This window comes from Homalodisca vitripennis, unplaced genomic scaffold, assembly GCF_021130785.1.
Source record: "Homalodisca vitripennis isolate AUS2020 unplaced genomic scaffold, UT_GWSS_2.1 ScUCBcl_2783;HRSCAF=7871, whole genome shotgun sequence".
NCBI lineage: Eukaryota > Metazoa > Arthropoda > Insecta > Hemiptera > Cicadellidae > Homalodisca > Homalodisca vitripennis.
Window position 1 is genome coordinate 7,956 of NW_025778886.1, and position 13,619 is coordinate 21,574.

Below are 13,619 nucleotides of genomic sequence, written 5' to 3' on the forward strand. Positions count from 1 at the left end.
TGATACGAAGAATCAGTAACACATTTCGAGATCTGCCAATCTGATCTCTTCGTCAGGTGAATAACTAACCTAACACATGACTACAACCATAAGGTAAAAATAAACTAATCATACCAGAGCGTTGTGACACGCATAAGTCAGGAATCAACAACCACCATGTTGTGTGTCAATTCCATGCAAACTAACTCTAAAACATTATCCAGCAGGAATCACTACTGGCTGGTTTATACCTACCAGTTGAACCCACCACTGGGCACAGCAAAAGCCGATGTGTGTCACTTAAATCTGGGCAACCTTGTGATGTCCAGTAGCGGCACATCACTAAACCGCAAATGTTGAGATTCTGGGGTTCATGGGAAATTCGATAGGTCTAGTCTACTGTGGAAGATGACTGTTGGAGTTGGTCGGGGTTTGTTCCCTAACCTCAGAGGTTCTTGTTAACCTCAACAAGGGTGTGCCACCCCCTGCCTGCTTTGAACTGGAGAGGCTGGTTCAGAGCTTGACCTCCCCTTCTTCCGGAGAGACATGACTTTGAGATTAGTGCCCCTAATTCTTCCTCATGGATCTCAAATAGGAGGCGGCACCCTACCCCCTAACCTCACCTATCCTGAATTTCCTATCACTCCGGATGCAAGCGCAAAGGTTCTTACAGGACTAAGTGCAATTTATAAGCTTCTTGTCCTAAAGAGAACAAAAAAAAAAAAAAAAAAAAAAAAAAACATGGACTTAATAAACACAACATACAGAACAACTGGTTGGTCTCAGTTCTATGTGGTTGGTCGGTGAGTGAGACCTATTGTAACCTGTATTCTGTAGTTCAGTTTTAATAATTATTGTTGTATTTTGTTTTCATTAAGTGCATGTTTAAGAGTTAGTGCATAGAGTTGACATGCATTTGTTGTTATGACTCCTGACCAACGAATTATAATAATGGAACGCGCTCTGGGCCGGAGAAACCGAGCCGAAATCCTGGGCTGCGTTCCGAGTCTGCAGGCGCTGGAAATGGGCAAGAACTCACTCCGCCCATATGGCAGGCATTATAGTAATGATCTAACATCACTTTAAAACGCCTTCTAGACTTAATACAATTGTTAGATACTACAATTTATTTATTTTTACAAATTTTAGTAGCTTTTACTTTTATTTTTCTTACAAAGTCGGAAACAAAGATTACAGGCATTAAAATATTTCCCAGATGAAAAAAACAACTTTTTTATTGACAGTATTTTATTTCAAAGTAAAACTAAATAAAATTTACAAACATGACACACTTAATCTACGTGTTAGAAAATATAAATTATTTTTACCAAGTTTTGCCTTATTACTAAGTTGGATTTTTTTATAATGTCAAAAGTTTTCTGTTTTTTCGATGTGATGAGATACTATTTAAAAAAATAGTTTAGTCACAGTTTTAATTAAAAATAACTCGTGGCTTCCAGTGAATTCGTCATTAGTTAAATGGCCCTTGAAAACACTACCAGTAAACTAGTTACAAACTCTCAATGTCAATTTAGAAGTGGTCGCATTTGTTTGAGATAACTAGAGCAAATAACAATATTTTTACAATTTTCAATACATCATCACTTGATCTACTTAATTTACTCTCAGATTTAAAATCAATAAGAAGTTAATGAGTTCTAAGATCAGCATCATTGGCATGGAGTACAGAACTCTGTGAGTTCTTGCCCACTTTAAGCGCCTGCAAATCCACGGATACAACAAGTAACGCACAGCTGTGTGCGACCGAAAAACACAACATGTGGCTTATGGGCAGTGCGCGTTCCAGTAGTATAGTTCGTTGCTCCTGACCTATATGTTGTCACAACGCTCCATATTATTTATTTATGTTAATCTAGATTGTAGTTATGTGTTAGGTTAGTTATTCACAGATTATAGATCTCGAAACATAGCATTACTGATTTTTTTTGTATCGCTCAACAATTGCAAATGTCTGAAAAAATCCTTTTACTTCCCAAAAAATGTGTTACAGCATTAACTAGAATCCTTAATCATGTTGTGCACAAGTAGGTCCAAGTATAAAACAATTTTTAATACATTATGAACTAGCCAATTTTAGATATTTTATCTACCTTTGTGAGCTCTACTAGAACAAATCGTACCAAAGAAAATCTAGAATGTACACCACAAGGGATCAATTATAATAAAATTACAAGATTCTTCAAAACACGACTAAGCAAGCTGTATAATCAAATACTGGTTTCTTTGTAAAGGCATTGCTCCGAGGTTTACTAAAACAAAAACAATATACTTAGTTTGGTTATTTTATTAACATTATGAAAAATACAAGTAAATTAATGATAAAAATGGTATAAAATCTAAAAGAACACATACAGTCAGTGGAGAGCCCGAGATTACTATGACCACAGCTGAAGGCAACCAACCCTGAAACAGAGAATTTTAAAAATAACAGAGTGCAAATGAAACAGAGTGATTTTTTATTTTAATCCAACTTATAATTCCCTGTTTATTGGAAAAAACTACTAATAGACCTTTAATGGGAAAATGCAATGAACCAATGACCTATTAACTCTTTGAACGTCACTAATAAATCATCAAACTTTGCTATAAACACCAAGACATGTAAAAAAATTTTGTTTCTTTAAGTTCAAAACTAATTTTTATTGTAACTAAATTATAAAAGGTAAAAGAAAAAAAAAAAGTATAAAGCAGGGCATTTTACTTAAAATTTAGCATATTTTATTGATAAAAATAAAAAAGATTTATTTAAAAAACTGTGAATTTGAAAACTGAAAAGGTTTAATTACATTTCACTATAAAACAAGATAAATGTTTCAAACTAATCACAACATTTATTACATTTAAACACAAAAAACCAATATTTAATACTTTTTTTTTGTGAGGCCTTTTGATAGCAAGGCTGTCTTCGTCAGATACCATCACAAAAGTAAATACAAAAAGTAAATTTTTATTTTTAATAATAGTTAAATATTGTGTTTAAATGTAATAAGTTAACTGTAGCCAATATAAGCTCCATTTTCAATATTTAATCACAACACTATAAAACAATGAACAATAATAACAAGATACGTAGTAGACATGCGCACTCGTGACAACTGAGAAAGCAGTAATACACGGCCACGGATATGTTTGGTTATGGCTCTGTAGGAGGTTGCAGAACTGACGAGCAGGTGGTTCGAGTTAGACAAATGGGGCTCCCGTCCCCCTGCCGCTGAGTGAAGGTCGTTTATAAATACTTCCTTGGCAAGTGTGATAAGCAACGAAGCACAGGAGCTTGCACCGGGCATTTCGAAGGCCTTTTGTGAAGTAAAAATCTCTCCAAGAGACATAATCTATAATATCTGATATAATTTTATTTGGCATTTTGGTCAAAGTATGTTATTCTGGTATATTATGTCTACGGCGTGGAAAGAGTTAAAATTCTACTACAAGTACACCACATTGTCATTCTTTATTCAATTAAGAGGTTCATATGAAGCACAGCGAAGAATATATATTGGAAATTATTTGCAGTCTCATAAAAAAATTTTGGAATAAACATTTTAATATTTAAAAAATACATTGTTTGAAAATATACAGGAAACTTTTTTCCACCTAAGAGAATGAGACTTACCTAAAAGATCGAGCGGCTTTTCATAGTCTTCATCTTGAAATAGTATTTTCTTGGGAAAGTTGGTCATGAGAGAGAAAGGTCCGTCACCATCAGATCGGTTCATCTCTACGTACAACCGAACTGCTGACAGCTGCTCCTTGGGGTTGAATGTCTGCTGGAGAGTCTGTCCGTTTGGTCAGCCGGATCTGCCCACAACAGTTTCGGTGTAATCATATGTAACTATTACAACTATCTTAACACAATACCATAAGTGACTATCGTCGGAGGAATTATTCCTTGGTGTTATATTGTACCTGGAAGTTGAAGAAATATAAAATGTATGTCTTTGGAAGGAGATCTCTGCATTTCTACCAGAATACCTTAAGATTTATTAGTGAACAGTAAATTCTAAAGAGTTAATGAATAAAATTTCCAAGATTATAATGAAATAATATAATAAATGAGTGCTGGTTACTCTGTCTAACATATTATTTTCCAAATTATTCGTATCTTCTGTAAAAACTGACTTCCTATTTTCTGTAAAAAGATTATATCTTGAGATTTTAAAAGCAGCACTATATCCTTTAAGCTACTCTTTAAATATATGATGCTGAACAACAGGACAAGAAATAGCTGTATACAGTCACTTACAACAGACCTTTTTTTGTTCTCTTAGGACAAGAAGCTTAAAAAAATTGCACTTCGTCATGTAAGAACCTTAGTGCTGCTTCCGAAGGATATTCAGGATGGGTAAGATTCAGGGGGTAGGGGCCACCTCTTATCGAGATCCATGAGGAAGAATTAGGGCACTAATCTCAAAGTCATGTCCCCTCGGGAAGAAGGGGAGGCCAGCTCTGAAACCAGCCCTCTCCAGTCAAAGCAGGCAGGAGGTGGCACACCCTTATGTCTAGGCTAGCAAGAACCTCTGACACTTAGGGAACAAACCCCACCAACTCCAACAGTCATATCCTGCAGTAGACTAGACCTATCGAATTACCCTTGCACCCCAGAATCTCAACATTTGCGGTTGGTGATGTGCCGCTCCTGGACATCCATAAGCTTGCCCAGATTTAAGTGACACATCGGTTTTTGCTGTGCCCAGTGGTAGGTTCAACTGGAAGGTATAAACCACATACTTACAGAGACATACTTACATTATATTGTAAACAAACTTTGAAAAAACCTTAATTTAAACTACAATAATTAAGTCACAATGACTGAAATATTATCACTCGTTCCCTGATTAATGTTAAGAGGATTGATTGAACCCTTAGCATTACTGACTTTAGTACGGATTATCAGTAGGTTGGTATATCGTACCTGTATCCTTGTGGTGGTGTAGTCCCTGGCCTGAGAGATAGGAGCAGGTTGCAGGAACAGGTGCGGGTGCAGGAGGTGGGGTAGCCACTGGCTCTGCAGAGACACCCCCGAACTTAGCCTTCCTCGCAGCTCTGTCAGCCTCGATCTGTGCCTTTCACTCTCTCCCTTGCCGCCTTGTCCTCCTCCTTCTCACGCTTTCTCTGCTCAACAATCTTCTTTATTTTCCTCCTCCTCCAGTCTGCACCACATCAAACATTATATTATAATTCATGCATGATAACTTTCTACTGCACTTGAGCAGACAATAAACAAGTATTACTCAGGTTTACACTCAGCTTAATCAATGTCCAAAACAATCCTTCGATTCTTTCCCAAAATCCATTGACTAATATTAATTTTAAGTATTTAGGTAGAAAACTCTCGACCAAATGTCTCCTCACACAGATATCACTGTAAAGACAGATAATGTTTCTGGAGTGGAAAACCCACCAAATAAACTTAAACTTACTATATAAGATGTTTACTCAAAGTTCAGAAGACGAAGACATAAAGGAATCACTCCAAGAAATTACTTATGATCCAAACTATGACTTCAGTGATTTAAAACCTGAAGCATTCTTAATAGTCAATGTTTGATTGTAAGAAAAAAGAAACTTTATGGATGTAATTCAAGGGGAAGTCTCTGATAATAGAGAGCTAGAAGTCCTTTTTATGAAACCGAGTAATGACTCCCAAGAATTTACAACTCGATGAACACGATGTGGCGTGGATCAGTTGTGATAAAATTTTAGGGATTCTGCCTGCCACAAGTATGGTTTTGTAAGGAGAAGACTGTACCATAAATTTAGAAAAATGTATTCGTTTCTAGACTTCGGTTGCAATTAAGTTAAACATAAAAAATGCCATGTATTCTATTTGCAAGCTTAGCAATGTTCTTTCTTTCTCACATAGATAATTTTGTTTTTTTTGCACATGGCCAATAATCCTAAAATTGGAGACTCATCTTAAGTTTGGTTTAAATTATATTATTTTGTTATAATTCACACATATTGTAACATTTTCATATGTAATAAATTAATATTAATAATTATTAACCTAAATAATTTAAATTATCGAGTGGAAACCTATGACATCTTCAATTTTTGAGTTTGGAATCAGTACCACACTGTTATATAGCCTATTGTTATATTTTTATGTTAATGAAAAAAAATTAAAACACAATTCCAGGAACAGCTGTTAGTAAACTTTTAAGAAAGCTATCACATTGTCAGTGATTGTTGACGATTTTCATCTTTTTGCCAATGGCAATGGTCCCTTCACCGAAACACACCAATGGTTGTTGTTTCCTTGCCAATGGTTGATGTCCCCTCAACGACACTTATCTACTCACAGATGATTACTTTTTTGAACATTTAAACATAAATAATGGAAACTTGTATTGGTAATTTTGCAGATACAAAACATGTAATAAACAAGTTTACCTATTTTTTGATATTAATTATATCTTATTTTGTTATTTTTTTAATGTTTCTGATTTTTTTTTAATTTTTTCATTTGAGCATACATTTTTTCTGATAAAATACCCTTAATTCTTACAAATTATGAAGTTTTCTTAGATATTCATCTTACTAATAACAGTGATTTATAAAATAATATAAATTTGTTGGTTTACTTTGTAATTAAACCATAAAATAAGTGTTTTATTACTTTCGGCAACGGAACATAATTTCAGGTGTCCAACTTCAATTTTAAAAATATATAGGCCTATATATAAACTGTAAAAACTACTTCAGGAGCTGTTACTACAATAACTAAGGAACACTGCTGGTGTGTTTTAAAACAGTTTTTCTTTCGTAATTTTCTTTGTTTACTACATCATATTTTGCTCTCAATCAGTAAATGACCCATAAGTGGAAAACGTTAAAAGCTAACCAAGTTTTAGTGTTGTTTTTTGACGTGACAACGTCTTAAATTAGGTTGCGGCTCGGAGTCACTCATGAAAAAGTGTAACGCCCGGTAACGTTACGATGCCCGTCCAGTGGGTCCGCCGCACGGGATCCGCAACGGGATAAAGCAGATAACTGTGGTCCGCCGCAGGGATAAAGCAGATAACTATGTTTATTCGTGAAAATGTGGAGTGCTTAGATTCGTCATTTACAACAACTACAACAATAAAGGTAAATAATTGTACACTGATATTTCATTATCGTAAACTATGATTGATTGATTAATTGTTAATTGTTAGATTGACACAAAAGTTGAGAAACTGAGTTTTATAGGTTATGTCATACTATTGACAAATGTTGATAGTGTTTAAGTAAATTATTAGTTTAAATCACTCTGCAATCAATCGTAATTCAGTCGATTGAGAAGAAGAAACAGCGCGTATTGCTAGTCAAACATTTAAAATAACAAATTATAACCTCTAACCTGTCATAACAGTGCGACCAAACAAACGAACTAAACCGACCAATCACCACGTGCGGAGTTAGAATTTAACTGTGTTTAGCAAGAATTTCAAATTCCAATTTTAGTAAATGTTTTATTCAACTTTACCATTTACAATAACAAATTTTAATTAATTTCAAATTATGTACAATGTTTTAGTAAACAAAATTATATTTCTATAGTTGAAATTTGTGCAATTCTTATTTTCATTCAATTCCTTGTTCCTATTGTGCAATTTAATAATATTCATATCAATAAATATTCTACCGAGAAAAAGACGTTGTCACGTAAAATCTTCGCCCGTAAAAACCGACTTTACAGGCAACCATAATTTTTTTTTTCTCTTTTTGTTCATCAAATCACTATGTTAGGCCTTTTAAAAGACTATTTGAGAGACACTGAAGGATAATAACGTGGCGAAACGACTGAATCTTCAATAAAAATTTGGACTTAAGAAATGATCAATGAAATTCGACAATCGAATCACTGCATTACTAATTATTGCTTGAATAGCATTGTGCAAATTATCGATCACTAAAACGGTTTTTTGTCAAACTTAGTGTTTGAAAAACCGTTCAAACAAAGCCAATTAACATAATTAACAAGCAATCGCAGTTTTTTAAATAACATTTTGTTTGCAGTTTTTTAAGTTACGTTTTGTCATGAATCTGGTGTGTCCATTCGCAGTTCATCGACAGTACATAATTACCAATTGCTAAAGCATGTTTTTGTTGTACTTTGTGTATGTAAGAGCATAGGATAGCTAATCATAATCAAGAAATTAACATAGTCTTGAAATATAATATTTTGCATGCAATCTATCTGTTAAATATTTAAGTTTGTACATTCCTGCACCTGTGCCGAGTTTATGCGTGGACGCCAGTATCTCTACAGCAAAAAAGGCAATTGTAAATTTTTCTCCTAGCAATTTGTGTAGTTGTATACATATTTCCTAAATAGAACATATTTTATATCGGAAACTAACCTGACTTTGCAAAGAAAAAAGACACTATAAGCAATCAAAATGTACTAAAACACGTACTGTACAAACTGGGTAAACATTAAAAGTACATAAATACAGATCTAAGAGCGAAATATGGTTTACTGAAACTAAGATAATTTGTTCATTAGGTTATCAAAAGTACAAAAAAAATTACATTTTCGCAAACAGTAATTTTATATAATGTCGATTCAAGCTGTCTTTTAGCGAAGATACGCAGCGATCTGATGAACATAAATCTAATACCAACTGCAAGTAAATAAATACTATTTTAAGAACTCAGACTATTCATTATTAAGATTATAAAAGTTTTTAAAAACACAAAAATACGACAAAAACGTTTTTGTTAATATGCAATTTTTTATATTGATGATCAGCCGATAATTAATAACACGGCGAGTCTCCTCAGATTCTATTGTTGAATCCCATCGATCGATTTTCCTGAATCTTTCTTGAGGATTCTGTAGATTCGAGAATTTGCCTTCCACACATAACAAGTTATTATCACAACGCCATAAACAGATATTTTAAACAGGAAAATTTCTTGTGATTAAAGTCATAATCCGTGATTTTTTGGCAACTTCTCAGAACCGTCATTAAAATCTGTTACTTTACGATATTTCTGTGCCTGATAGACAGACACCCTACAAGAATAATCAAACAATTTTTATGGTCTATCATGAAATTCCCTGTCTTTCTCCATATTGTTCCAATTTCCCTGTCTATTCCCGGTTTTCCCGTTCACACAGGTACTTTGTGAAACTTAGTTGAAGTAATGCCCCCAGGCTTGGTATATGTCGAAGATATCCCTATTAAACTGCTATAGAAAGTAGGAAGGGTCCAATAGACCTGTGACTACTGAATAAAAGGTAATCAGGTCACAAGAGAATTGCATCTTTTAAACCGATTGTGATACTTGCCAACTGAGATAAATACGTGCAGTTCTACTGTACTTACTTTTTCTTGGCGGCTACCATCTCCTTCCCTGACTTGATCCTGTTCTTCTCTCTCTCTAGAGCTTCCAACTTCTCCTTCTCCTCTCTCTCCTTCCTTTTCTGTTTCAGTTTTTCCTTCCACCAATCTCAGCTGCTCCCTCCTCTCCTCCTCAGACAAAGGTTTCTTTCTCCTCTGTCGATTCAGAGAAGCTGCTATGTCCCGATTTGGCTGCGTGAAACTCCACCTCCAGTTGGTTCTTGAACAGCTTTCCGCACCTGATGCAAACAGAGATTTTAGGGTTCTAGTATCACAAACAACACATTATTTTGAGGGGCAGGGCTTTCAAATGAATTGTGTTGTTTGGTAAGTATTATCCCTATTATGTATAACTTTGAACATTAAGTCAGTCTTAGGAAAGAAGCAGATAGAAATCAGCATATCACTGTCTGGCATCTGCATTATACAGTATATTATCTCAGACCCTACAAGTGTTCTAGCAATGCGGACTGTGATTAGCATATCTATGTCTAGCATCTAGATCAAGGTAGATCCAAACTGATTATTTTGGAGTCCACAGGTGGGTGGGTCTTTATAAGAAAAGTATTACGTATTTTGATTATTAAGGGAACACGATGCAATAAAAGAAATTTACACAAAGCATCATCTGGGATATCGGGACTCCCCCATCTGGGATATTACACCTCTGGTACATGATACAGTCAAAAAACAGTTCAGTCTGTTTATTCTGTCTCAAAACTTGTTCAACTATTTCTTTAAAAATTAACTACACGGTACATGTAATTATGTATACAAAAACTGTCTTTTTTTTGTACATTCTTGAAGCTCTTGTCTTATTGGAAATTATATATTAATTTAAACAAACTCTCCAATAATATAAAGTTTTTTTATTTTTGTGAGGCCTTTTCGTACTCAATGAGTTACATCTTCGGACTCACACAAACTGATTATTACTTTTTATTCAGTTGTGTGAGTCCGAAGATGTACTCATTGAGTACGAAAGGCCTCACAAAAATAAAAAAAACTTTATATTATTGGAGAGTTTGTTTAAATTAATATGTCTTTTTTGTATTTAATATTATTTTTATTTGATATGTAAATAAAAAAACATTTGATGGGATAAATTCTGACAACCTAAAATATTATACCAAATCAACAAATAGGTTATTTTCAAGCGCAATTTTTAAATGTTTAATAAAAAGGAGAAGTTGATTTATTTTTCTGCTTTATTCTATCCATCCACATAGGCCACTGGCATGTATCACAATGGACTTCAACCCACGCTAACTCTAACTCAGATCCACAGTCTGACATCTTAGAATGTGTGGTCATGGCTATGTCATTGGTAAATAAAAAACTTCAGATGCAAAACATATTCTACATATTGTATAGGCTATAAAGAGGACTTTTCTTCGGTTCTGACTACAAAATTGGCTCAAAAATTCCTACCTTATATAATACTTTATGGAATGACAAAAAATATGTTTCCTTATATTTCTGTTTTCAGGGAAGTTCCCTTAAACCTTTGACTGGTGGGTTTTTTCTCAGGAAGAGTGCCCTAAAAAGTGAGGTATTTTTTCAATTTTTCGAACACGCAAAGCAAAACGTCGCAACCCTAGCACACGTGACATGCTCTCTTTGGGTTGTTCTTCTTATCTGTAGAAGGGATGGTGGCGGCGAAAATGTCCGCACCAGTAGGTTAAGTCTCAGGGGATCATCTTAGCCAAAAATTCGTCTAAGTCTTCCTCGCATCATTTTACGGTAATTGGTAATTACACCAACAGCCACATTTATTTACTCACAGTAAACACAACAAAACGTTTACAATCAGGGGAACCGGTAACGTGAAAGTAAGGTTACAATCTGTATTCACTATGCAAACAGAAATAGAATCAGCTGATTACTTGGTACAACCATTTGAATACCGTCAATTGGGTCTGAAATAAAAAAATAAAAGAACGACTCCGATCTAATGGGAACAATGAAAAATACTTGAAACTGTTTCTTATTTCTTCCGCTAGATCGCATTCGTATTCAAGTGAGAGATTATTCATTACGAAACATTTACTGTGAGAACTGTTTTAGCACCATAGCGCTTCCCGCACAGCTATCGGGATTTACTGCAGGTGGGCACGTAGGGACGCTCCCGAATTTTGCTGTGGGATTACTAGTCAAAGCGTTATAAGGGGCTATGTCTCTGAAAATTTCAGTAGAAGCAAACACTTCTAGAGCCACTTGTTTATCAGTTTACAGTAGTGCCATGTTACTCACTCATCACACTTGAGAGATTTAGCAACCTCCGAGCCAGCCTCAGCAGTACCGGCAGTTGCAGCAGCTTCCACCTCACTCGCTGTGGTGGCTTCAGCAGGCTGGTCCATGGAGGGTCTCAAGTGTAGGGTCTCGGCAGCAGGTTGTGCCTGTGGGGGGGCTTGTGAGTCCAACTCTCCTGCATGTGCCAGCAGCCTGCAAAATCACATAATATATAGAATATAAGAAAAAAATGTTGAATTGTATCAAATCTGACTATTCTGAAATAAAAATACACATATTACAGGGTGATTCGGGTAGTGGCACTTTTTTGAGCTTATTGTACCATAAAAATAATGCAAACATTCATATAAACATAGGTCCGGAAATACTTGTTACTGAGTAACTACCAACAAAAGATTTCACCCACAATTTAGTACCCGAGGTTAAATGATCATTGGTTGGGAGTTTTGGGAATAAGGATTTAGAGACCAAATACAGTTTTTTGCAGTATATAATTTAAATATATGATTATAATTTTGTGCTCGCTTTCTATGCCTCCATTATGCCCTTCATATGTTCATGTTTTATTATGTTTTCACAACAAAGTAACCTTTTAAGTTAATTATAACCGCAGTATGAATTTCAAGCCGGGAAAGTTGCAAGTTTCCAAGGTTTAGGCTAAAATCGTAATTTTGCGATCCTTTTATAATCATGTTTTAGCTCATTTTGTGTTTTAACCACATCTTCATTTATTTATCAATAATAACCTTGGAACAGAACATGTCATTTTATGGGACTCCCTTTACATGATTGTTAACTGATCATATATTTATTGGGACTTGGTATTACTCAGCAACTCTTAACGTATTTCAAGTGATTTCATACACAAAACGATTCTCTTATTGTCTATAACCAATTCACCCAATTAAATTATGTTGAATATACATACATTAGATAGACTGAATCTTTATATAATCTTACCTTATTATGTTTGCCAGGACAGTTGTGTTTCTTCTGCAGTTTTAATATAATTAATATTGTCAATTTAAGACACTTTAGAGGATATTTTAGAGGATACTTTTACTTTGGTGAAGAAATAGATAGTTCTGATTAATGAGAATGTGAATTATCTTGGTAATCAAAAATGCCAGTGTTTTCTTTTTCTAGTTTACTTGCCAGAGTTAGAGAAAGTAATCATAAAAGGACTTCCAATGAGTATGGCGTAACACAAAAACCCAGCAGGGATCACTTATGGCTGGTTTATACTTTCCAGTTGGAACCTACCAATAGGCACAGCCAAAAAACCGACAGATGGTAGTCTACTTAAATCTGGGCAAAAACTTATGCGTATGTCCAGGAGGCGGCATTATCACTAACCGCAATTGTTGAGATTTCTGGGGTGCTATGGGTAATTCGATTAGGTCTAGTCTACTGCGGGAGATGGACTGTTGGAGTTTGGTGGGGGGTTCGTTCCCTAAAATAAGAGGGTTCTTGTTTAGCCTTCAAACAAAGTTGTGTCACCCTCCTGCCTGCTTTGACTGGAGAGGGCTTGGTTTCAGAGCTGGCCCCCCCTTCTTCTGGAGGAACATAACGGACATGACCTTTGACATTAGTGCTCCTACAGTTCTTTCCTCATGGGCCCCTTCGATAGGAGGCCGGGCCCATTACCCCCAACCTTACCCATTCCAGAATAACCTGTCAACTCCGGAAGCAGTCCTCTAAGTTTCTCTATAGGACTAAGATGCCAATTTATAAGCTTTCCTTGTACTAAGAGAACACACACAAAAAAATGGGGTAAAAACAAGTTCAACTCACCCACTCCATGGCAGGTTTCCACACCCTGGTTACCAGGTCACGGCTCCAGAGGCACTTTTGCTCTGCAAACACAAAAAAAAAAAACCAAAATTAGGCTTCTAAAGTATAACTTTTATATTAAAACATTACTATTTGTAGGACTTTGAATGCCAATGTAAATGAGTTATTAATTTCAGGTAAATTCTATGATAAATTCAAGATAGGTATTTTTGTTAAACATCAATTAATGTCATTTATATT

At 35.1% G+C, this 13,619-nt stretch overlaps 1 pseudogene; it reads right to left on the minus strand.

The window, feature by feature from the left end:
* Positions 1-2,352: 2,352 nt before the first annotated feature.
* Positions 2,353-11,777, minus strand: LOC124372228 (annotated as a pseudogene).
* Between the last annotated feature and the right edge of the window lie 1,842 nt (positions 11,778-13,619).